Source organism: Erinaceus europaeus, chromosome 9 (genome assembly GCF_950295315.1).
Source record: "Erinaceus europaeus chromosome 9, mEriEur2.1, whole genome shotgun sequence".
Lineage (NCBI taxonomy): Eukaryota > Metazoa > Chordata > Mammalia > Eulipotyphla > Erinaceidae > Erinaceus > Erinaceus europaeus.
In genome coordinates this window covers 74892689-74919318 of record NC_080170.1, presented here as the reverse complement: position 1 = coordinate 74919318, position 26630 = coordinate 74892689, and positions in this window count along the sequence as shown.

Below are 26630 nucleotides of genomic sequence, written 5' to 3'. Positions count from 1 at the left end.
ATCTGTGGTCCAGGCGGTAGCGCAATGGATAAAGCATTGGATTCTCAAGCATGAAATCCCTAGCTCAATCTCTGGCAGCATATGTACCAGAGTGATAGCTGGTTCTTTCTCTCTCTCCTCCTATCTTTTTCATTAATAAATAAATAAAAGCTTTTTTTAAAAAGAGAGAGAGAAAGAGAGAGAGAGAGAGAGAGATTGATTCCATGGGGTACTACCCTGCAATCAAAATAAATGATATTGTGTCCTTTGGGACAAGAAGTATGGAACTGGAATTGATTGTGCTTAGCCAAATAAGTAAAGAGATAAAAGAAAACTACCAGATGGTTTCACTCATATGTGGAATCTAGAGACCTGATTCACAAGAACTTAAAACCAAAAACAAAATACCCAGAAGTAAGCTATCTTTGGGAGGTGGAGATACAGAACTATACGTTGTAGACTTGCAATCCTGCAACATTATTAATAACAAATAAAATTTTAAAAAAGAAAGACAACAACCAAATGGTTTCACTCAAATATGAAATCTAGAGACCTAATACACATGAACTTTTTTAAAGGTAGGTTAAGGACCTGGGAAATCAACTCAGTCTGTTAAAGCACCAGTTTGTATGCCTGAGGCTCCAGAAGTCCCAGGTTCAATCCCTGGCACTACCTTAAACTGGAAGTTAGCAGTGCTCTGCTCCTCCCTCCCTGACTCTCTCTTTTTCATTCATCCTTTATCTTTCACAATAAGAATATAAGCCTTTTAAAAGTACAGGTAGTTTAATTATTATTTTTGGTAAGTCATACCTGCAGATTTTCAGCTATATTTCCCAAATATTTATCAAAGCATTTTTTTAGCCAACTGTTAATTCCCTGAGGAAAAAAAAAATGGGAGCCAGTTTAAATGCCCTTTCACCCTGTTACAACACAACACACTAATAGTGTTCTCTGCCACCTTGATAGTCTGGCAAAATCTTTTGTGGGCTGCAGTAATGCTGATTTTTCTAACAAATGAGTGGATATGATGACTACATATGCTCTAGTTATTTGGAGATAGGTTAAATGCTAAAATTTGTTCTTTTTCTAAATTGCTTTTTTCCTTTTTGGAACATCCTGACCCAAAATTTGTCTTTTCCTTCCTTCCTTCTTTCCTTCCTTCCTTCCTTCCTTCCTTCCTTCCTTCCTTCTTTTCTTTCTTCTCCTTTAACCACCAGAACACTATTCAACTCTGGCTATGGTAGTGCAGATAATTGAATGAGAACAAGGTTTGTATTTAAGTCATTATGTTGGGTATTTTTATATCTATCATCTAGCTCTCTAACTATCTGTCTATCTGTCTGTCTATCAATCTATCTATCATATATATCTATCTATTGGTCTAATATCTATCAATATATCTATCTAATGTTTATTTGTCAATATATATCATTTATCTATTCACCTACCTATCAGTCTAACATCTGTCTACTTCTCTATCATCCATCAATCACCTATTCATCTATTTGTTTTTAGCACTCCACACTGTTTGAATTTCTAAATCTTGAACTCTTAGATTTGAGCTCAAAATTTTGAGCTGGGCAGATGGGTCAAATTAGAGCAGAGGATTTAACTGAGGCCCTAAGGCTAGGTTCAATCCCTAGAACCACTATAAGCAAGAGGTCAGCCAGCAGTGCTCTGGTTGAAATAAATTTTAAAAATTCAGAAAGATTTTTTTAAAAAAATAAATAAATAAACTTGATACTGAATTTGTTCTTCTATATCTACTAGGTTATGACAATTTATAGTCTCCACTGACTCTTTTCCTGACAATAGAGGGGACAATACTAATCAAGAACATGCTGGAAGGTTTAGGATGAAAATATAAGAAATGGGGTGTGTGACATTCTCTACAAGAACTTGGAGAACTGAGGACTAGCATTGTATCTCACTTTACTGACTTCTCAGTTTTGATGTTTAGGAACACAGCCAAAACTAGTAATGCATGTCCTTATCTCATCCACTGAGCTTGCTGCAGTTTTCATGCCTGTGATTGATAAGCATAAATTTTCCCACCTGACCAAAGAAAAGCAAATGTGAAATGATGTTTCTCACTTGTATTCTCCAGGGCCTCTTGTTTCAACAAATTATGGTGGTGATGGGGTGAGGCTGGGGGGTAGAGGGTAAGAGAGGGATTCAGGAGGCAGCCACAAAACAAAGTTAAATATGTTCATATAGACTCAGGGGATAGTATAATGGCTCTGCAAAAAGACTTTCATGCCCAAAGCTCTGATGTTCCAGGTTCAATATCCAATTACTACCACAAACCAAAGCTAAGCAGTGCTCTGGTTAAGCTAAACAAACAAACAAATAAATAAATAAGTTTGTTCATTATGTCCTTGACTTTACCTACAGGATCTTGGGAGTCCAGACTATTCAATGAACCCATGTCTAGAAATTTCCCCCAATGCTTGCAACTCGTTTCCCATCAGTATGAGAAGAATTCTAGAAATTAAAATTTTCAGGTAAGCAGTCACTCTTCAACTGGGATTTAGGCATAAGAACAAAGGGAGAAAGATTGCAAAGAGGAAGGAACAATCATGGCTAATGAACTCAAAACGTTCAGGACTACTCTGAGAAACCCAGGAAGTCCTAGAGATGTGGCATGTGGGTAGCAAGGAGGAAACAGGAAGGGTGTGTGTTTATAAGCTGCCTGTATTTAGAGAAGTCTTCACAGTTTTTACAGCAGCTCCATAAGCCATGTCAGCCAGCATCCTGCTGCCCAGGCTCAGAGAAGCTTCCTGTGGGTGGTGGAGTGAGGACCAATTCTAAACATCATCTTAAAATAAAGACTGCCCATCCCATTCTGGTTCTACTTTTGTGGAAAACAAATATTGGCCTTTGGAGGAGCTGGAAAGACTGCATAATGGTTATGAAATAGACTTTCATACCTGAGGCTCTGAGGTCCCTGATGCAATCCCATCACTACCATAAATCAGAGTGGAACAGCACTCTGGTTAATATATATATATATATATACTTTTGAGCAAACTGATGTCTTTGAGCCAACTTACCTCTTCTTTAGAATGAGAAGGATGTAATCTATAATCTTTAACTTTCCAGATTAGAGGTCTTAGCTCTTTCTTTCTCTCTCTCTTTCTTTCTTTCTTTCTTTCTTTCTTTCTTTCTTTCTTTCTTTCTTTCTATTTTGCTTTATTTTAATGAAAAAAATATAAAGAGAGAAATATATAGAAAGACCAAAGCTCAGTTCTGACTGATGGTGGTGCTGGGAGATGAAACTAGGATCTTAGAGCCTCAGGCAGAAAAAAACATTGTTTCCCCAGACCATGGAAGTCTTGGCTTCTAATGCATATATATATTATTCAATTACCCATATTTTTATTAATATTTTAATAATGATTTGCAAAATTATGAGATAATAGGGGTATAATTCCACACTGTACCCACCTACAGAGTTTCGTGTCCCCATTCTCTCCACTTAAAACTGTCGTAGTTCTCCCGAGGTCACAGATATGGGCTGACTATTATTTCTATAACTATCTATATTTTTACATATTTGCTTCCCCCCCCATGTTCTTGCCTTCCTTTCTAAGTCACACCTATACCTATTGCTACATCCAAATGTCCTCCTCCTTCTTTTCCTTCTTCCCCTTCCCCTCCTCCTCCTCCTCCTCCTCTTTCTTCTTCTTCTTTCCTCTCTCTTTCTGAGTCTTGATGGAATTGGAATTCAGAGGCCTCTGGTCATCTTCCCCTAACATTTCTCTTAAGATTCTGGGAAATGGGGCTGGTGAAACATTATAACAGTTATAGAAAGAAAGAAAGAAAGAAAGAAAGGAAGAAAGAGAGAAAGAAAGAAAGGGAATTCATGCGTGAGACACAAAAGGCCCCAGGTTCAGTCCTAAGTACCACCATAAGATAGAGCTGAGCAGTACTCTGGGGGAAAAAAATTCAACTGAATGCCCACACCTATGGACATCTAATCTTTGATAAGGGGGCCCAAAGGATTAAATGGAAAAAGGAGGCTCTCTTCAATAAATGGTGCTGGGAAAACTGGGTTATAACATGCAGAAGAATGAAATTGAACCACTTTATCTCACCAGAAACAAAAATCAACTCCAAATGGATCAAAGACCCAGATATCAGACCAGAAACAATCAAATACTTAGAGGAAAACATTGGTAAAACACTTTCCCACCTACACCTCAAGGACATCTTTGATGAATCAAACCCAATTGCAAGGAAGACTAAAGCAGAAACAAACCAATGGGACTACATCAATTTGAAAAGCTTCTGCACATCCAAAGAAGCTATCACACAAACAAAGAGACCCCTCACAGAATGGGAGAAGATCTTCACATGCCATACATCAGACAAGAAACTAATCACCAAAATTATATAAAGAGCTCAGCAAACTTAGCACCAAAAAAGCAAATGACCCCATACAAAAATGGGCAGAGGATATGAACAAAACATTCACTACAAGGAGATCCAAAAGGCTAACAAACATATGAAAAACTGCTCTAGGTCACTGATTGTCAGAGAAATGCAAATTAAGACAACACTAAGATACCACCTCACTCCTGTAAGAATGGCATACATCAAAAAGGACAGCAGCAACAAAAGCTGGAGAGGATGTGGGGACAGAGGAACCCTTTTACATTGCTGGTGGGAATGTAAATTGGTACAGCCTCTGTGGAGAGCAGTCTGGAAAACTCTCAGAAGGCTAGACATGGACCTTCCATATGATCCAGTAATTCCTCTCCTGGCGTTATACCCCAAGGACTCCATAACACCCAACCAAAAAGAGGTGTGTACTCCTATGTTCATAGCAGCACAATTCATAATAGCTAAAACCTGGAAGCAACCCAGGTGCCCAACAACAGATGAGTGGCTGAGAAAGCTGTGGTATATATACACAATGGAATACTATGCAGCTATCAAGAACAATGAACCCACCTTCTCTGACCCATCTTGGACAGAGCTAGAAGGAATTATGTTGAATGAGCTAAGTCAGAAAGATAAAGATGAGTATGCGATGATCCCACTCATCAACAGAAGTTGACTAGGAAGATCTGAAAGGGAAACTAAAAGCAGGACCTGACCAAATTGTAAGTAGGGCATCAAAGTAAAAACCCTGTGGTGAGGGGTAGACATGCAGCTTCCTGGGCCAGTGGGGGGTGGGAGTGGGTGGAAGGGATGGGTCACAGTCTTTTGGTGGTGGGAATGGTGTTTATGTACACTCCTAGTAAAATGTAGTTAATTAATACGAGAGGGGGAAAATTAATTGTAGGTCTCGAAGTTTTTCAAAACACAAACTGAATCTTTTCAATATATAGGCTGTGTAATTGATATGCAGACTCTCTCAAAAGCCTAGACCAAGTAGATCAGAAGCAACCAATAGCACAGCTATATACAAGATACTGGGTACTGTACAGCAAACTCTAACAAAAGGACTTTTCAAAGTTAACCCAATTATCAAATAATGTGATGATAACATTAACTATCGATTGTCTTTTGGAACCCTAAGACAGCAGGAACCTCACATCTCCACTATAGAGCCTCTACTTCCCCCAGTCCTGGAACCCTTGGATAGGGCCCACTTTCCCATATGCCTCTCCCAATCCATATCAAATAATATTGCATCTGCCGATCACAACCTAACCAACACAACGATTGCCACCTCAACATGCTTCACTTCAGACTGTGTCCAGAGACTTCATGTGTGGAATGACAACCCTTCAGCTTCATTACTCGGGTGAGACCTTTCCTTTCATAGTACACTCTAATTTCATCTCAGGTGGTTCACTTTCTAACAAAGTCCCAAAACCTAGATATACACCAGTTTCTGTGAGAGAGAGCATATGTTCACACGTATCCGTAAACTACTGCAAAATATATACCTGAAAGCAGAAGTACACTAGAGTTTGCAGTGAGTACCCCCTAACACTTCCTCTCCACTATTCCAAGCTTTGGGTCCATGATTGCTCAACAAATTGTTTGGCTTTGTATGTTAACTCTCTTTTCAGTCACCAGGTTCCGGATGTCATCAGGATGCTGGCCAGGCTTCCCTGGACTGAAGACCCCACCAATGTGCCCTGGAGCTCAGCTTCCCCAGAGACCCACCCTACTAGGGAAAGAGAGAGGCAGATTGGGAGTATGGACTGACCAGTCAACGCCCAGGTTCAGCGCGGAAGCAATTACAGAAGCCAGACCTTCTACCTTCTGCAACCCACAATGACCCTGGGTCCGTGCTCCCCAGAGGGATAGAGAATGGGAAAGCTATCAGGGGAGGGGTTGGGATATGGAGATTGGGTGGTGGGAATTGTGTGGAATTGTACCTCTCCTACCCTATGGTTTTGTTAATTAATCCTTTCTTAAATAAAAGAGAAAAAAAATTTCAACTGAATGGAGTACATTCTTTTTCTGGGATTCCAAAAGGGATTCTAGTCTCCTCTGGGAAGGAAGAAGCAGCATACATACCAAGCTGTCATTCCCCAAGATTGTTCAGGGGGCAGTCTTCCAAACAAGCAAGGAACTAAGAATTAAATCACAGTGTCAAATTACTGAAATGTATTTCACCAAATCTTACTTTTGATTTTGTACTCAGAGCCTGAAGCACTAAGATAGGCCTTTCAAATATGGAATATATTTTATCACTCTTATTTCATTTTGCTCCCCAAGGGAATGTGATTTTGATTCTTTTGGTGACATAGATGGAAATTCTTTGTTTTTCAGAACTATTTCCAAAAAGCTGAACCTGAGCTTAGATTACTTTTAAGAAACTGGGACAAGATAAGTGAGCAGGAGATGCCAGAAGAAACTGTCATGGGAACAAGACTGTAATGGAAAACATTTTCTTTTTATTTATTTATTTATTTTTTAATATTTATTTTATTTATTTATTCCCTTTTGTTGCCCTTGTTGTTTTATTATTGTAGTTATTATTGTTGTTGTCGTTGTTGGATAGGACAGAGAGAAATGGAGAGAGGAGGGGAAGACAGAGAGGAGGAGAGAAAGATAGACACCTGCAGACCTGCTTCACCACCTGTGAAGCGACTCCCCTGCAGGTGGGGAGCCGGGGTTCGAACCGGGATCCTCATGCCGGCCCTTGTGCTTTGCGCCACCTGCGCTTAACCCGCTGCGCTACAGCCCGACTCCTGGAAAACATTTTCTAACTTCAAATGTAGATTGTGCTAAATAGAGCTGTTGGAGATAGAAAATTTACTGTACTCCATGTGCTCCACTTGTTTCTCTCTCTCTCTCTCTCTTTTCCCTTTTCTATTTGTATTTTTTTAATTTGGGGTGGAGAGTTATTGGATTATAGTGCAGTTTAGTTACAATTTATCATCTGCCCATGATAGCTGTCTGCAAAAAGCTCTCACTTCATGTACCAGCACCATCATGCACCAGGACCCCAAAACACCCTCCAACCCTCCCTTCCTCTTTTTCTCAAGTTTTATTTTGTCTTTCCCCTTTCTGTCCTTGTTGCTCAAGTTCTACTTATAAATGAGATAATATAGTATTCGTCCTTCTCTTTTGGTCTTATCTCATGATTCTTCATGACTTTCAATAGCTGAGTAGTATTCCATTTTGTATACATATCAAACTTTCCTAGCCACTCATCTGTTATTGGACATCAGGGTTACTTTCCAGTTCAGATTCTTATAAACTGTGCTGCCATGAACAGAGGTATATATAGAGATTCTCTCAATCTCTTGCTGAGGCAGTTTCTTGCTAAGTTTTCCCCTCTAGTTTCCCTTCCTCCTTCTTTATCCATGCCTTCAGCCCAATTTATCATCTCCCTAAACTTTTAAGTCCTGTTAGCAATTAGGGAGTCACAAAAAGGATAATAATAATTAGACAAGCATATCACACACCCTTTTGAGTCAAAAATTCACAGCAGGGGGCCAGACAACGGCACACCTGGTTGAGCACAGATAGCATAGAAGTTATATACAAGGACCTGGGTTTGAGCCTCTGCTCTCTACTTGTAAGGAGGAAGCTTCATGAGCAGTGAAGTGGTTCTACAGATGTCTATCTTTCTCTCTTCCTCTCTATCTCCCCTTTCTCTTTCAATTTCTCTCTGTTCTCTCTAACAAAATAGAAAGAAAAAAAAGGGGGTGGTCACCAGGAATGGAAGATTCATAGTGCTGGCACTGAGCCCAAGCAATAATGCTGGGTGGCAATAATGATAATAATAATAATAATAATAATAATAATAATAATAATTTGTCAGTGATGCCACTGAATATCAAGCCTTCCCATCAGGCTGCGGTTTCAACAAGGCCAAGTATGAATTTATATTTCTAGATTTTTTTTCCCAAGTGTCTTAACGCTCAACCATAGCAGAAATTCATGACTTTGAAACTGTGCCACTACTAGACACTATCTTGTCCATCTCTTTCATTCCCAGCATCTAGTATACCATTCATTACCTTTGCATACTTCACCTCTTTTCAAAGCATCCCTCAAGTACTTGCTTTACTGGAAAAGGGTTCTGGATGGCCAACCAACAGAGCAAACAATGATCACTTATTCTTTATTTCCTAATTGATTTAGCGCATGCCTCTCTTTATCTTTTCCTGGAATGAAATTTATCCATTATTTTCATACTCAAATGTTGAACTGAATGTGGGTGTGTTGTACATTAATTTTGCAAGAAGGGGAGAGCTTGTTGATTATAGCCAGAAGTGCAATGGCACTTTTTTGTTTTTAAAGAATTATCTAGGTAGAAGGAGAAATTGGAAAACCAGGAGATGGGTGCTGGAGCAAACAGAATAGGGACTTGAGTCTCCAGTGAGTTTTCTCCTATAAACAAGCCAGAAGCCCAGCTATTTGCCCAGGCAAAAAAAGTCAAACAACCAAGGGGTAACTCAGCTCTGGCTTATCAGTGATGTTGAGGTATGAACCAGGAACCTTTGTTGCCTCAGGTATGAAAGTCCTTTTGTAGAACCATTATACAATCTTCCCAGTCCTAGGGAGGTTTTCTTTCTCACAAATTCAATTTAAACAGCTTAACTGCTTCTGGCAAAACTGGTTTCCACAAACAGAGTGCTAAGAGTTACTTCCTTTGGCTTGGCCTAATTGTCATTTCCAGGTCATCTTATCCCTCTAGGGCTGTGTCTGGTAGCCCTGTGCCTCTAAGGGCCACAGTTTCAAAGTCAATAAACACCAAACAGTCAAGAGAAGAGCACTGGGAACACAAAACTGACAAACACTATTAATAGAGCATGGTGATTGATGGTGGAACATGGTGGTTGGGCAGAGGTTAGAATAAAAATAAAAAGGTAAATTTCAACACAAATTGGTTGAAAAGAGACTGAACTGAGAGAGGAAATCAGTTTCACTAAACCAAGGAGAATAAACCTTGAGCTGGGGTAGATACCATAGAGGTTATGAAAAAAAAAAATCCTGCCTGAGCTAGCAAGGAACCAAATTCAATCCCTAGCTTTTTCTGTCCTGTTTTCATGTGTCTTTCATTCCCATGTCCTATTTTTATGATGCATGTACAACCAAGTAAAACAATAAGGACAAACATCCTCATCTCCAAAGACATACCATTTTCCACTCTTCCACATAAAGTACAACCCGCACTAGGTCCTCCTCTGCCATCATGTTCTGGAACTGAACCACCACCACCACCACCACCACCACGCCCCAGATATTTTTACTTTGGTGCAATACACCAACTCCAGTCCAAGTTCTGCTTAGTGTTTTCCCTTCTGATCTTGTTTTCAACTTATGCCTCAGAGTGAGATCATCCCATATTCATCCTTCTGCTCTGACTTATCTCACTTAACATGATTCCTTCAAGCACCATACAAGATGGGTTGAAAACAACTTGCTTAGTCACTCATCTGTTGTTGGACACCTGGGCTGCTTCCAGGTTTTGGCTATCACAAATTATGCTTCTATAAACATAAGTATACACAATATTTTTGGATGGGTATGTTTGGTTCCTTAAGATATATCCCCAGGAGAGGAATGGCAGGATCATAGGGTAGGTCCATTTCTAGCCTTCTGAGAGTTCTCCAGACTGTTCTCCACAAGACTGCTCTCCTCCTCCTCCTCCTTCTCTTCCTCCTCCTCCTCCTCCTCCTCGTGTTAACTGTTAATGTTAATTGTTAGACCAATTAACACTCCCACCTGCTGTGCAGGTGGGTTTCTTTGTCCCACCACCTCTCCAACATTTATTGTTGCTACCTTTTCTGATGTATGACATTCTTATAGGAGTGAAGTGGTATCTCATTGTTTTCTTTATTTGCATTTCTCTGACTTGGGGCATTTTTTTCATATGTCTATTGGCCTTTTGGATCTCTTTTGTGGTGAATATTCTGTTCATATCCTCTCATTTTTGGATGGGGTCATTCTTTTTGGTGAGTTTGGCAAGCTCTTTATATATTTTGGTTATTAGCCTCTTTTCTGGTATATGGCATAAAACGATCTTCTCCCACTCTGTGAGAATTCTCTTTGTTTGGGTGGTGGTTTCTTCTGCTGTGCAGAAGCTTTTTAATTTGATGTAGTCTCATTGGTTTATTTTTGTTTCAGTCTTCTTTGTAATTGGATTCATTTCATTGAAGATGTCTTTACAACTTATACAGAAAAGAGTACTGCCAATATTTTCCTCCAAGTATCTGATAGTTTTAGGTCTAACATCCAAGTCCTTAATCCACTTGGAATTTACTTTTGTGTTTGGCGAAATATAGTGGTTCAGTTTCATTCTTCCTTACTTTTCAACCCATTTTTTTTCCGATACCATTTCCTCATTTAATAGTCTGGGCAACTTTGTCTAAGATTAAATTTCCATAGGTGTAGGGGCTTATTTCTGGGCTCTCAATTTTATTCCACTGGTCAGCAGAATTTATGTTCCAGTGCCAGTTAGTTTTGAGTACAATAGCTATATAATACAATTTGAGATCTCAGAATGTGATTTTTTTCTTTTCAAGATAGTTTTGGCAATTCTAGTTCTTTTATGGTTCCAGATAAACATCTGTAACTTTTGTTATATTCTCCTAAAAATATTGGGTGGGATCTTAATGGGGATTGCATTAAACTTGCATGTGGCTCTGTGTAGTATATTCACTTTGATGATGTTAATTCTTCTAACCCATGAACATGGAATATCTTCCCACTTCTTTGTGTCCTTTTCTATTTTCTTGAGTGGTGACTCATAACTATCAGGACACAAGTCTTTCACTTATTTGGTTAGATTTATTCCTAGATATTTTATTGGTTTTGTTGCTATAATAAAAGGGATGGATTTCTGGACTTCTTCTTCTCCTTCTCCTCTACCTCCGCCTCCTCCTCCTCCTTCTTCTTGTTCTTCTAACTTAGTGTTTACATAGAGGATGGATTTTTCTAATGGATTCTTTAGGCTTTTCTATGTATACTCTCATATCATGTGCAAATAGTGAGAATTTGACTTTTTCTCTTCCAACTTATATGCCTTTACTATTGTGCTTAACCCAGTGTGCTACAACCCCACCCCTCTATATCCCTTTAATTCTTTCCTCCTGTCTTATTGCTATTGTAAGAACTTCCAACACTATGTTGAATAGTAATGGTTAAGGTGAGCAGCCATTCCCCTGCTCTAGGGGGAATGCTTCCATTTTTTCACCATTGAGTATGATGTTGGTTGTAGGCTTGTTGTGTATGGACTCCACTATCTTGAGAGATTTTCCATTATTTCCACTTTTTGTAGCGTTTTGATTATAAAGTAGTGTTGGATTTTGTCAAAGGCTTTCTCTGCATCTATTGATATGACCATGTGGTTTTTGGTCTTGCTTTCATTGATGTGGTGCATCACACTGATTTATTTACATATATTAAACCATTCTTGTACCCGTGGGATAAACTAACTTGCTCATGAAGAACAATCTCTTTAATATACTACTGTATCCAGTTGGCTAGAAATTTGTTCAATATTTTAGTATCTAAGTTCATCAGATTTATCAGTCTGTAGTTTTCTTTCTTTATTTTCTTCTTCTTTTTTTTTTTTTTTCTGTTGTTGTATCCCTGTCTGCTTTTGGTATCAGAGTGATCTTGGCTTCATAGAAGCTAGAAAGGAGTATTTCTGTGTCTTCAATCTTTTGGGAGAATTTTAAAAGTATAGGTATTGGTTGTAAAACATTAATCCCCCAATAAAGAAAAAAATGTAAAGTTATTAACTCTTCCTTGAAGGTTTTGTAAAATTCATTTGTAAAACCACCTGGTCTCCTTTTTCCAGCCATGATATCATCTCCCCAGACAATAACTTGCAATATCCACCTGCATATCAGATTTCAGGTTCAGGGGGAAAAAGAAAAAGAAAAAGAAAAAAAAACTAGTATAGCCAAAGGCCCTTTGGAATATAACTAAAATATGCCTACTAGCTATCTACAAAATGGAGGACCCCCCCCCCCAACTCTTCAGCTGCCTATTCCAGCCTTTAGGTCCATGATTGGTCAACAATTTGTTTGGCTTTGTATGTTAACTCTTTTTTCAACCACCAGGTTCCAGATGCTACCATGATGCCGACCAGACTTCCCTGGATAGACAACTCCACTAATGTGTCCTGGAGCTCCACTTCCCTAGTGCCCCACCCCACTAGGGAATGAGAAAGACAGGCTGGGAGTATGGATGGACCTGTCAATGCCCATGTTCAGCGGGGAAGCAATTACAGAAGCCAGACCTTCCACCTTTTGCATCCCACAATAACCTTGGGTCCATATTCCCAGAGGGTTAAAGAACAGGAAAGCTATCGATGGGCTATGGAACTGGTGGTGGGAACTGTATGGAATTTTACCCTTCTTATCCTATGGTTTAGTCAATGTATCCTTTTTATAAATAAAATTTTTTTAAAAATACTTTCAAGATTTATTTTAATGAGAGAGATACACAGGGACCCACATTCAAGCCCAGTTTCTACTGCATTGAAGGAAACTTCAGCACTGTAGTCTCCTCTCTCACTCTTCTCTCTGCCACTAGCAAATTAATTAACTAAATAAACATTTACTTTGCATAATTTGGAGACATTTTTCACCTCTATAAATGAAACCCAGATGCTGAAACTAAGTCCCAAAAGGTTTAGGCTGTCAGGTATGACACTGGAGGAGATGGTCTGGGATTGGTGAAAGGGGCTAGACTAACCCCAGAAGTTAATCTATTAAAGGCAAAATTTTGAAGCAAAGGGACAGCCTCGCACCCCAATTCTGCTGAGTTGGCCCTCTTGAAACAATAAAGGAAAGTTTAGAGGACTCTAGAAATAGACTAATGGTTGGACAAAAGACTTCCCTGCTTGAGGTTTAATCCCTAGTACCACCAGAAGCCAGAAATGAGCAGCACCCTGGGGAAAAAAAAAGCAAAATGAAAACACAAAACTTAGAATAAACAAGAGAGAAAGAGAGATCTGAGGGCCTACACAATCCAATTCCTGACTTTTCTGGCTTTCCACTTCTCTGTACTTGCCTTCCTTCTGTGTGGAATCTAGAACTAGAATCTGTGATCTGAAAGGCAAACTTGATCATGAAGCAGATCAGTGACACAGAGGAACTTAAGTTTCAGCTCCTCACTGGTTCCTCTCTACCAACAACCTCCCAGAATATCTATTATACTAGGAAACACCTCTGTCACACCTCTATCTCCTGTTGAAATAGTCTAAAAAAAAAAAAAAACAGTCAGGGTAAATATGGAGAAAGGGAATGTCATGGCCTTATATGGGAAAGTATGCAAAGACGTGTATAACTTAATATGTAACTACAAGAGTCAACTGTTTTATACTCCCTGCTTTCTTGCTAGGCTATGCACCAATGAAATCATGCCAAGGCCTATGGTATAGATATAAATACCTTATAGAACAAAGGCTGGGGGCTGATGTTCTTGCAGAGAGAGCTGACACCAAGCCCACCGGTGTTAATAAAGTCTCTCCTTTTCTGAACTTTTGATTAACTTGTCTCATTTGCAGATTCACTGGCAATCACAATTATTTTATTTAATGAGAAGCTGGCACCAATTTCAGCTATCAGCAGACTCAGTAAATGCTGTAGTCTTTTTCAGATTCCAAAACAACTCCAAAATGAGAAATTCATCATTAAAATGAACACCTATTGAGGTCAGGTGGAGGCCCTAGTAGAGCACATCTTACCATGTGTGAAGACCCAGGTTTGAGCTCCTACCTCCCTACCTGTATTGTTTGCAGTGACTGAACATCTTGAACAAAATCACAGACATACAGATAAAAGGAGACTGGCCTGGTTCCAAGCCCTCTGCTGCCCAGGAAGCAATGTACATGGTTCAGCCCATAGACACCTTTCATTTTGCCAGTTGATAGATGTGGTGGCACACCCAGTAGAGCACATGTTACAATGTGCCAGGACCCAGGTTCAACCCCCAGGCTATAGAGGGGTTATAGGGGGAGAAACTTCATGAGTGGTGAAGCAGTGCTGCAGATGTCTCTCTTTTTCTCCCCCTCTCAGTCACTGCCTCCCTTCTTTATTTCTGTCTCTATCTAACAAATAAATAAATAAGTAAATAAAATATTTTAAAAAGAAAGAAAAGATGGGTTTAGTACTTATTTCTCAGCTGGAGCCAACACAAATAACTACAGAAGTAGAATTAAAAAGTCATATGGTGGACTGGGGTTAATGTTCAAGCAGATATCTCTGTCTGAGGCTGTGAAATCCCAGGTTCAATCCCCAGCACCACCATAAACAGAGCTGAGCCATTTTCTGGTGCCATTATTTCTCTCTCTTGCTCTCTCTCTCTCTCCCTCTGTGTGTGTGTGTGTGTGTGTGTGCATGTGTGCGTGCGTGTGTGTGTGTGTGTTTCTCTCTATATCTCTCTCCATTAAAATAAATAAATTAAATATTATTAAGTAATATGGTGCCCTGGGAGACAGAACAGTTTGTAAGGTGTTAGACTTTCAAGTGTTAGATCCTGAATTTGACCCCTGCCACAGCATAGCATAGCATTGCCAGGGTTATGCTCTGGTTCTCCCTCCTCCTCTCAAATAAATAAAAAGATGTTTTAAGTTATATAGATATTAAGAAAATGTGATGCTTCACCTTCAATTTACAAAGGTTATTTCTCTGGTTGCTGGAATTGGGGAGTCTTTGGGAGCAGAGCTGGTAAGGCAAAGGAGTTTTCTCTGCTATGTGGGTGAATTTCCTGTTCTCCCATACCCAGCCCCAAAGTCTCTGCAAAACAATCAGCTTAGGGAGTCTGAAGGGCTCTGGGTTCCTCTGGGAGGTCTTCTGTTGAGTCACCAGCCTGTGACTCATATAATTGTTGCCTCTTGCATTTTCCTTGGGGGGGGTCACCTATCTGAAGAATCACCTCCATTCTGTTTCTGCATCCACACAAAGCAAAACACCTTGACCTACATCTGAGAAGATAGTATCACACCCACTCATGCTCAAAACACTACAAAAAATGGGAATAGGTGGGAAATTCCTCAAGATAGTGGAATCCATCTATAACAAACCTACAGCCAACATCATACTCAATGGACAGAAGCTGAAAGCATTCCCCCTCCGATTGGGGACTAGACAGGGCTGTCCACTATCACCATTACTCTTCAGCATAGCATTGGAATTTCTTACCATAGCAATCAGGCAAGGGAAAGAAAAAAAAGGAATACAGAATGGAAAGGAAGAAGTCAAGCTCTCACTATTTGCAGATGATATGATAGTATACATAGAAAAACCTAAAGAATCCAGCAGAAAACCACTGGGAGTTATTAGGCAATATAGCAAGGTGTCAGGCTACAAATCAATGTACAAGAATCAGTGGCATTTTTCTATGCAAACACTAAAACTGAAGAAGAAGATATCCAGAAATCACTCCCATTCACTGTTGCAGCAAAATCAATAAAATACCTAGTAATAATGCTGACCAAAGAAGTGAAAGACTTGTATAATGAAAACTATGAGTCACTATTCAAGGAAATAGAAACTGATACTGAAATGGAAAGACATCCCATGCTCATGGATTGGAAGAATAAATATCATCAAAATGAATATTCTCCCCAGAGCCATAACAAATTTAATGCGATACCCATCAAAGTTCGACCAAGCTTCTTTAAGAGAATAGAACAAAAACTACAATCATTTATCTGGAACGAGAAAACACCTAAAATTGCCAAAACCATCTTGAGGAAAAGAAACAGAAATGGAGGGATCACACTCTCAAGTCTCAAACTGTATTATAAGGTCATCATCATCAAAACAGCCTGGTGCTGGAACAAAAATAGGCACACAGACCAGTGGAACAGAACTGAAATCACAAAACTAAACCCCCACACCTATGGACATCTAATCTTTGATAAGGGAGCCAAAAGTATTAAATTAAGGAAGGAGGCTCTGTTAAATAAATGGTGCTGGGAAAACTGGGTTGAAACATACAGAAGAATGAAACTGAACCCCCTTATCTCGCCAGAAACAAAAATCAGCAACAAATAGATCAAGGACTTGGATGTTAGACCAGAAACTATCAAATACTTAGAGGAAAACATTGGTGGAACAAGTTCCCACCTAAAACTCAAGGACATTTTGATGATATAAACCCAATTGCAGGGAAGACTAAAGCAGAAACAAACCAATGGAACTACATCAAATTGAAAAGCTTCTGCAGAGCCAAAGAAATTATCACACAAACAAAGAGACCCCTTAAAGAATAGGAGATCTTCACATACCATACAAAAGACAAGAGACTAATCGAGTTCCCGGAAGATGGTGGACTGAGAAGCTGCTAGAGGCTTGAGCTCTGACCACATCTCCTGGAAATGGTAGGATTTTCTGCCTTTAGTAGGCCAGCCAATAAGGGGTCCTAGGTGTGACACCAAGGAAGTGACTATAACTTAATTTGGGTTAAGAATTAGAGTAGGAAAAAAGGGGGAAAATTGTTTTTTCCTTTTAATTTTTAAGCATATCACCTTCCCCACCCCCCACCCCCCATAACTAGTCCCTGGGGACCAGCTCTTAGCAGGATCCCCTGCTAGGAGCTCCTTTATTTTACCAAATTCCTGTCCCACCAGGGAGTATCATTAATTCTAAGTCTATATCCTTCTGAAACTTCTGGCCTTTTTTCTTTCTAAGTAGCCAACCCACCCACCACACCCCACATAGCTAATTAAATAATTAAAAATAAATACATAAAAAACCCTTTCCTTTCACTGCCCTTTTATGACTGTTCTTTTTCTTATCTTTTTCTTTTCTCTCTTTCTCTCTTTTTTTCTTTTTCTCATTTTGTCATCCTTTCTTCCTTAATCCTACAATTTCCAAAGTCACAGCCCACAGCCTCCACACCACCAAACAGTGTGCTTTTTTTAAATTCACTGATACACATTTGGGAATTTCCTTACACTGCTCTTTAATTACAGATCTTTTTCTTTTTTTTTTTTTTTTTTTTTCCTCCAGGGTTATTGCTGGGCTCGGTGCCTGCACCATGAATCCACCGCTCCTGGAGGCCATTTTTCCCCCTTTTTGTTGCCCTAGTTGTTGCAGCCTCGTTGCGGTTATTATTGCCATTGTTGACGTTGCTTTGTTGTTGGATAGGACAGAGAGAAATGGAGAGAGGAGGGGAAGACAGAGAGAGAGGGGAGAGAAAGACAGACACCTGCAAACCTGCTTCACCGCCCGTGAAGCGACTCCCCTGCAGGTGGGGAGCCAGGGGCTCGAACCGGGATCCTTAGGCCCGTCCCTGCGCTTTGCGCCACGTGCGCAGATCTTTTTCTTATCTTTTCCCTTTTCTCTCTGTTGTCTCTCTCTCTTTTTTTTATCTTGTCATACACTTATTCCTTCTTCTTTGCCTTTCTGAATTTGTGAATGACTTTGGGGAAGAAATCTGACTAACAGTGGACTCTCTATGTTTGTATCTCTGCTGTAGTTCCCTTTCCCCTCTTGTTACCCCTAGAATATACAGTGGATAGTAGATTTGCATAACTGTCTATTCTTGCTATCCTTTCTTTCTTTTCTCTTTCTTCTTCACTGGGATTTGGTTACTATTTATTCATGGACTGGAGAAATTGTTTGGCTAACTGGTAACGATTAAACTGCTTCAATACTTGCTTCAGTTGCTACTGTAATTCCTGATTTTGGTGAGTGTAATTGTCATAAAGGTATTTAGTATAGTGTTACTTGTACTCAAGACACAACAACTGAAGAACAACAGAGCATTATAAAAAGTACACATAAATCAAAAAAATGGGTAGATCAAAAACAAATAAAACTGCTACTCCAGTGAATGAAGACAAGAGCCCAGAAGAAACTACAAATCAGCCAGAAGTAACCATAGATAAGAAAAGTATGCAAGCAATAATAAACTTATTAATCACAGAAATGAAAACAACATTGGAGGAAAGGAATGGCAGTATTAGGGAAACAACAGTTGAGACCACCAAGGAAAATACTGATTATCTTGAGGCAATTAGAGAAGTGAAAGCTGAAATAGCTGTAATGAAGAAAGAAGCTGAGGCAAGGGAAAGCAGACAAACAGAAGCAGAAAACAGAATTAGTCAGACAGAGGATGAATTAGAGAAAACGAAGAAAGAGGTGAAAGAGCAGAATAAGAGATTGAGAGACATTGAAAACAACTACAGAGACATATGGGATGATCTCAAAAGAAGTAACATTCGTATAATTGGCCTGCCAGAGGAAGAGAGGACGGGGAAGCAAACATTCTAGAGGAAATAATAGAAGAAAACTTCCCAGTCCTGAATAACAAAAAGGACATCAAGATTCAAGAGGCCCTGAGAATACCAAACAGAATCAACCCAGACCTGAAGACACCAAGACACATCATAGTCAATATGAGAAGAAGTAAGGATAAAGAAAGGATCCTAAAGGCTGCAAGAGAAAAACAAAAAGTCACATACAAGGGAAAACCCATAAGATTATCTGCAGACTTCTCCACTCAAACTCTAAAAGCCAGAAGGGAATGGAAAGATATCTATGGATCCCTGAATGAAAAAGGGTTTCAACTAAGGATAATATATCCTGCTAGACTTTCATTCAAACTAGATGGAGGCATCAAAACCTTCTTAGACAAATAACAGTTAAAGGAGGCAACCAAAACCAAGCCGACCCTGAAAGAGGTTCTAATAGATCTCTTATAAACAAGAACATCACTATAATACTTGCAATATATCAGAGCAAACAAAAAAAATTTTTTTGAACAATGGCACTACAATACATTAAATCCATAATATCAATAAATGTCAATGGCTCAAACTCACCCATCAAAAGGCACAGGTGGGGGGATGGATCAGAAAAAATAACCCAACAATATGCTGCCTGCAAGAATCCCATCTGTCACAACAAGATAAACACAGACTTAAAGTGAAAGGATGGAAAACTATCATACAGGCTAACGGACCACAAAAAAGGGCAGGAACAGCCATTCTCATCTCAGACACGATAGATTTTAAATTAAATAAAGTAATAAAAGATAGGCAAGGACATTACATAATGATTAGAGGATCAATCAGCCAAGAAGACTTAACAATTATTAACATCTATGCACACAATGAGAGACCATCTAAATACATTAAGCACCTACTGAAAGAATTTCAAAAATACATCAATAGTAATACAATAATAGTGGGAGACTTCAATACCCCACTCTCACACTTAGACAGATCAACAAAGCAGAGAACCAATAAAGATACAAGAGAATTGAATGAAGAGATTGACAGACTAGACCTCTTGGGCATTTTCAGAGTCCTCCACCCCAAAAAACTGGAATACACCTTCTTTTCAAATTCACATAACACATACTCAAGGATAGACCACATGTTAGGCCACAAAGACAGCATCAATAAATTCAAGAGCATTGAAATCATCCCAAGTATCTTCTCAGACCACAGTGTAGTAAAACTAACATTTAACAACAAAGAGAAAATTATTAAAAGTCATAGAATTTGGAAACTAAACAACATACTCCTTAAGAACCACTGGGTCAGAGACTCATTTAAGCAGGAAATTCAAATGTTCCTGGAAACAAATGAAAATGAAGACACAACGTATCAAAATATTTGGGACACAGCTAAAGCAGTACTGAGAGGGAAACTTATAGCCATACAATCACATATTAAACACCAAGAAGAAGCTCAAATGAACGACCTTACTGTACACCTCAAGGTCTTAGAGGAAGAGGAACAAAGGAACCCTAAAGCATCCAGAAGGACAGAAATTGCTAAAGTTAGAGCAGAAATAAACAACATCGAAAATAAAAGAACCATACAAAAGATCAATGAAGCCAAATGCTGGTTCTTTGAAAGATTAAACAAAATTGACAAATCCATAGCCAGACTCACCAAACAAAAAAGAGAGAAGACTCAAATTAATAGAATTGTAAACGATGGAGGTGATATCACAACTGACACCAATGAAATCCAGAGAATTCGGCGAAACTACTATAAAGAACTATATGCCTCCAAGCTAGAGAATCTGGAAGAAATGGAACAATTCCTAGAAGCATATGCCCTTCCAAAACTGAACCAAGAAGAACTACAAAAGTTAAATGCACCAATCACAGACAAAGAAATTGAAACCGTTATTAAGAATCTCCCCAACAACAAAAGTCCTGGACCAGATGGCATCACAAAAGAATTCTACAAAACTTTCAGGAAACAGTTAGTACCCATACTTCTTAAGCTTTTCCATAAGATTGAAGAAACAGAAATACTCCCTTCCACCTTCTATGAAGCCAACATCACCCTGATACCAAAAGCTGATAGGGACACAACAAAAAAGGAAAACTACAGACCAATATCTCTGATGAACATAGATGCCAAAATATTAAACAAGATATTGGCCAACCGGATACAGCAACATATCAAAAAGATTGTTCACCATGACAAAGTGGGATTCATCCCAGGACTGCAAGGCTGGTTCAACATCCGTAAGTCAATCAATGTCATTCACCACATCAATAAAAGCAAAGCCAAAAACCACATTATTATCTCAATAGATGCAGAGAAAGCCTTTGACAAAATCCAACACACATTCATGCTCTAAACTCTACAAAAAATGGGAATAGATGGGAAATTCCTCAAGATAGTGGAGTCTATATGTAGCAAACCTTCAGCCAATATCATACTCAATGGACAGAAGCTGAAAGCATTCCCCCTCAGATCGGGGACTAAACAGGGCTGTCCAATGTCACCGTTACTCTTCAACATAGTATTGGAAGTTCTTGCCATAGCAATCAGGCAAGAGAAAGAAATCAAAGGAATACAGATTGGAAGGGAAGAAGTCAAGCTCTCACTATTTGCAGATGATATGATAGTATACATAGAAAAACCTTAAGAATCCAGCAGAAAATTACTGGAAGTTATTAGGCAATATAACAAGGTAACAGGCTACAAAATCAATGTACAAAAATCAGTGGCATTTCTTTATGCAGACACTAAATCTGAAGAAGAAGACATCCAGAAATCACTCCCATTTACTGTTTCAGCAAAATCAATCAAATACCTAGGAATAAAGTTGACCAAAGAAGTGAAAGACTTGTATGCTGAAAACTATGAGTCGCTACTCAAGGAAATAGAAACTGATACCAAGAAAAGGAAAGATATCCCATGCTCATGGATTGGAAGAATAAATATCATCAAAATGAATATTCTCCCCAGAGCCATATACAAATTTAATGCAATACCCATCAAAGTTCCACCAAGCTTCTTTAAGAGAATAGAACAAACCCTACAATCATTTATCAGGAATCTGAAAACACCTAGAATTGCCAAAACCATCTTGAGAAAAAGAAACAGAAATGGAGGCATCACACTCCCAGACCTTAAACTATATTACAAAGCCATCATCATCAAAACAGCATGGTACTGGAACAAAAATAGGCTCACAGACCAGTGGAACAGAATTGAAAGCCCAGAAGTAAATCCCAACACCGATGGACATCTAATCTTTGATAAGGGGGCCTAAAGGATTAAATGGAAAAAGGAGGCTTTCTTCAATAAATGGTGCTGGGAAAACTGGGTTGTAACATGCAGAAGAATGAAATTGAACCACTTTATCTCACCAGAAACAAAAATCAACTCCAAATGGATCAAAGGCCTAGATGTCAGACCAGAAACAATCAAATACTTAGAGGAAAACATTGGTAAAACAGTTTCCCACCTACACCTCAAGGACATCTTTGATGAATCAAACCCAATTGCAAGGGAGACTAAAGCAGAAACAAACCAATGGGACTACATCAATTTGAAAAGCTTCTGCACATGCAAAGAAACTATCACACAAACAAAGAGACCCCTCACAGAATGGGAGAAGATCTTCACATGCCATACATCAGACAAGAAACTAATCACCAAAATATATAAAGAGCTCAGCAAACTTAGCACCAAAAAAGCAAATGACCCCATACAAAAATGGGCAGAGGATATGAACAAAACATTCACAACAGAGGAGATCCAAAAGGCTAACAAACATATGAAAAACTGCTCTAGGTCACTGATTGTCAGAGAAATGCAAATTAAGACAACACTAAGATACCACCTCACTCCTGTAAGAATGGCATACATCAAAAAGGACAGCAGCAACAAAAGCTGGAGAGGATGTGGGGACAGAGGAACCCTTTTACATTGCTGGTGTGAATGTAAATTGGTACAGCCTCTGTGGAGAGCAGTCTGGAAAACTCTCACAAGGCTAGACATGGACCTTCCATATGATCCAGTAATTCCTCTCCTGGGGTTATACCCCAAGGACTCCATAACACCCAACCAAAAAGAGGTGTGTACTCCTATGTTCATAGCAGCACAATTCATAATAGCTAAAACCTGGAAGCAACCCAGGTGCCCAACAACAGATGAGTGGCTGAGAAAGCTGTGGTATATATACACAATGGAATACTATGCAGCTATCAAGAACAGTGAACCCACCTTCGCTGACCCATCTTGGACACAGCTAGAAGGAATTATGTTAAGTGAGGTAAGTCAGAAAGATAAAGATGACTATGGGATGATCCCACTCATCAACAGAAGTTGACTAAGAAGATCTGAAGGGGAAACTAAAAGCAGGACCTGACCAAATTGTAAGTAGGGCACCAAAGTAAAAACCCTGTGGTGAGAGGTAGACATGCAGCTTCCTGGGCCAGTGGGGGGTGGGAGTGGGTGGGAGGGATGGCTCACAGTCTTTTGGTGGTGGGAATGGTGTTTATGTACACTCCTAGCAAAATGTAGACGTATAAATCACTAGTTAATTAATATGAGAGGGGGAAAATCAATTGTATCTCTCAAAGTTTTTCAAAACACAAACTGAATCTTTTCAATATATAGGCTGTGTATTTGATATGCGGACTCTCTCAAAAGCCTAGACCAAGTAGATCAGAAGCATCCAATAGCACTGCTATATACAAGATACTGGGTACTGTACAGCAAACCCTAACAAAAGGACTTTTCAAAGCTAACCCAATTACCAAATAATGTGATGATAACTTTAACTATCGATTGTCTTTTGGAACCCTAAGACAGCAGGAACCTCACATCTCCACTATAGAGCCCCTACTTCCCCCAGTCCTGGAACCCTTGGGTAGGGCCCACTTTCCCACATGCCTCTCCCAATACATATCAAATAATATTGCATCCACCGATCACAACCTAACCAACACAACTATTGCCACCTCAACATGCTTCACCTCAGACTGTGTCCAGAGACTTCATGTGTGGAATGACAACCCTTCAGCTTCATTACTCGGGTGAGACCTTTCCTTTCATAGTACACTCTAATTTCATCTCAGGTGGTTCACTTTCTAACAAAGTTCCAAAACCTAGATATACACCAGTTTCTTTGAGAGAGAGCTTATGTGCACACGTATCCATAAACTACTGCAAAATATATACCTGAAAGCAGAAGTACACTAGAGTTTGCAGTGAGTACCTCCCTAACACTTCTTCTCCATTATTCCAAGCTTTGGGTCCATGATTGCTCAACAATTTGTTTGGCTTCGTATGTTAACTCTCTTTTCAATCACCAGGTTCCAGATGCCATCAGGATGCTGGCCAGGCTTCCCTGGATTGAAGACCCCACCAATGTGTCCTGGAGCTCAGCTTCCCCAGAGACACACCCTACTAGGGAAAGAGATTGGCAGACTGGGAGTATGGACCTCCAGTCAACGCCCATGTTCTGCGGGGAAGCAATTACAGAAGCCAGACCTTCTACCTTCTGCAACCCACAATGACCCTGGGTCCATGCTCCCAGAGGTATAGAGAATGGGAAAGCTATCAGGGGAGGGGGTAGGATATGGAGATTTGGTGGTGGGAATTGTGTGGAATTGTACCCCTCCTACCGTATGGTTTTGTTAATTAATCCTTTCTTAAATAAAAAAAATTTTTTAATTTAAAAAAAAGAGACTATTCACCAAAATATACAAAGAGCTCAGCAAACTTAGCAACAAAAAAGCAAATAACCTGATTCCAAAATGGGCAGAGGATATGAACAAAACATTCACTTCAGAGGAGATCTAAAAGGCTAACAACCATATGAAAAATTGCTCCAGCTCGCTGATGTCAGAGAAATGCAAATAAAGACAACATTGAGATATCACCTCACTCCTGTTTGAATGGCATACATCAAAAAGGAAAGCAGCAACAAATGCTGGAGAGGCTGTGGGAACAGAGGAACCCTTCTACTCTGCTGGTGGGAATGTAAGTTGGTCCAGCCTCTGGACCAGTCTGGAGAACTCTCACATGGCTAGATAGACATGGACCTTCCATATTACCCAGTAATTCCTCTCCTGGGGATATACCCCAAGGACTCCATAACACCCAGCCAAAAATATATGTGCACATCTATGTTGATAGCAGCACAATTCATAATAACTAAAACCTGGAAACAGCCCAGGTGTCCAACAACAGATGAGTGGCTGAGAAAGCTGTGGTATATATACACAATGGAATACTACACACGTATTAAGAACAGTGATCCCATCTTCTCTGACCCATCTGGGTTGGAGCTGGAAGGAATTGTGTTATGTGAGTTAAGTCAGAAAGGTAAAGATGAGTACGAGATGATCCCACTCAAACAGAAGTTGAGAAAGAACAGAAAGGGAAACTCAAAGCAGGATTTGACTAATCTGGAGTAGGGCATCAAAATAAAAACCCTGTGGTGAGGGTGAGGTTGAGAGTAGACATTCGGCTTCCCCAGGGCAAGGAGGGGGGGTGGGATAGGGCACAGTCTTTTGGTGGTGGCAATGGTGTTTATGTACACTCCTATTATATTGTAGTCATACAAATCACTATTCAGTTAATATGAGAGGGGAAACATTTATTGTATGTCTCCAACTTTTTAAAATTACAGACTGAGTCTTTTTAATACATAGGCTGAGTCTTTGATATGTTGACTCTCTCAAAAACCTAGACCAGGTAGAACAGAAGCACTGGTAGCACAGCTATATACAAGATGTTGGGTATCATACAGCAAATACTAACAAAGGGACTTTTCAAAGTTAACCCAATTACCAAATAATGTGATGATAACAATAACTATCCATTGTCTTCTTGAACCCTAAGACAGCAGGAACCTCACATTTACACTATAGAGCCTATATTTCCCCAAGTCCTGGAACCTTAGGGTGGGGCGCACTTTCCTGCCTGCTTCTCTCAATTCATATCAAATAATATTGCATCCACCTATCACAACCTAATCAACACAATGAGTGCCACCTCAGCATGCTTCACTTCAGACTGTGTCCAGAGACATCAGGTATGGAATGACAACCCTTCAGCTTCATTACTCAGGTGAGACCTTTCCTTTCATAGTATTCTCTAATTCCATTCCAGGAGGTTCACTTCCTAACAAAGTCCCAAAACCTAAATATAGACCAGGTCCCATGAGATAGAGCTTATAAACTAGGGCAAAATATATACCTGAAAGCAGAATGACACAATAGTCTGCAGTGAGTACCCCCCAACACTTCATCTGCACTATTCCAGCCTTCAGGTCCATAATGGTTCAACAATTTGTTTGGCTTTGTATGTTAACTCTCTTTTCAGACACCAGGTTCCAGATGCCAGCAGGGTGCCCACCAGACTTCCCTGGACAGACAACCCCACCAATGTGTCCTGGAGCTCTGATTCCCCAGAGATCCACCCTACTAGGGAAAGAGAGAGGCAGACTGGGAGTATGGATCAACCAGTCAACACCCATGTTCAGCAGGGAAGCAATTACAGAAGCCAGACCTCCACCTTCTGCAACCCACAATGACCTTGGGTCCATACTCCCAGAGAGATAAAGAATGGGAAAGTTATTAGGGGAAGGGATGGGATATGGAGATAAGGTTGTGGGAATTGTGTGGAGTTGTACCCCTCCTATCCTAGGGTTTTGTTAATGTCACATTTTTTTTAAATAAATAATTTAATTTTTTAAAAGAAGAAAATAGGATCATTGTTGGGACTATCTGTAAGCCTGATAGAGCTTAGGGAGAAACACCCCCATCCTCCTTGGATAGAGGTCTGAGAAGATAACCTCTTGGTAAGTCTCTCTCAACTGAGGTGAGCAAAATGGGGGGGAAACTCAAACTTAGTTCTTTCCTTCTTGACTCTCAGGCCCACAGAAACCCCAATACTTCCCTCCATTAAATGACAGCCACATGGCCGCAGATTCACTTATTCAAAGTCACTTTCTGATCACAGAAGAACACACCTTATCACACACTTCATCACA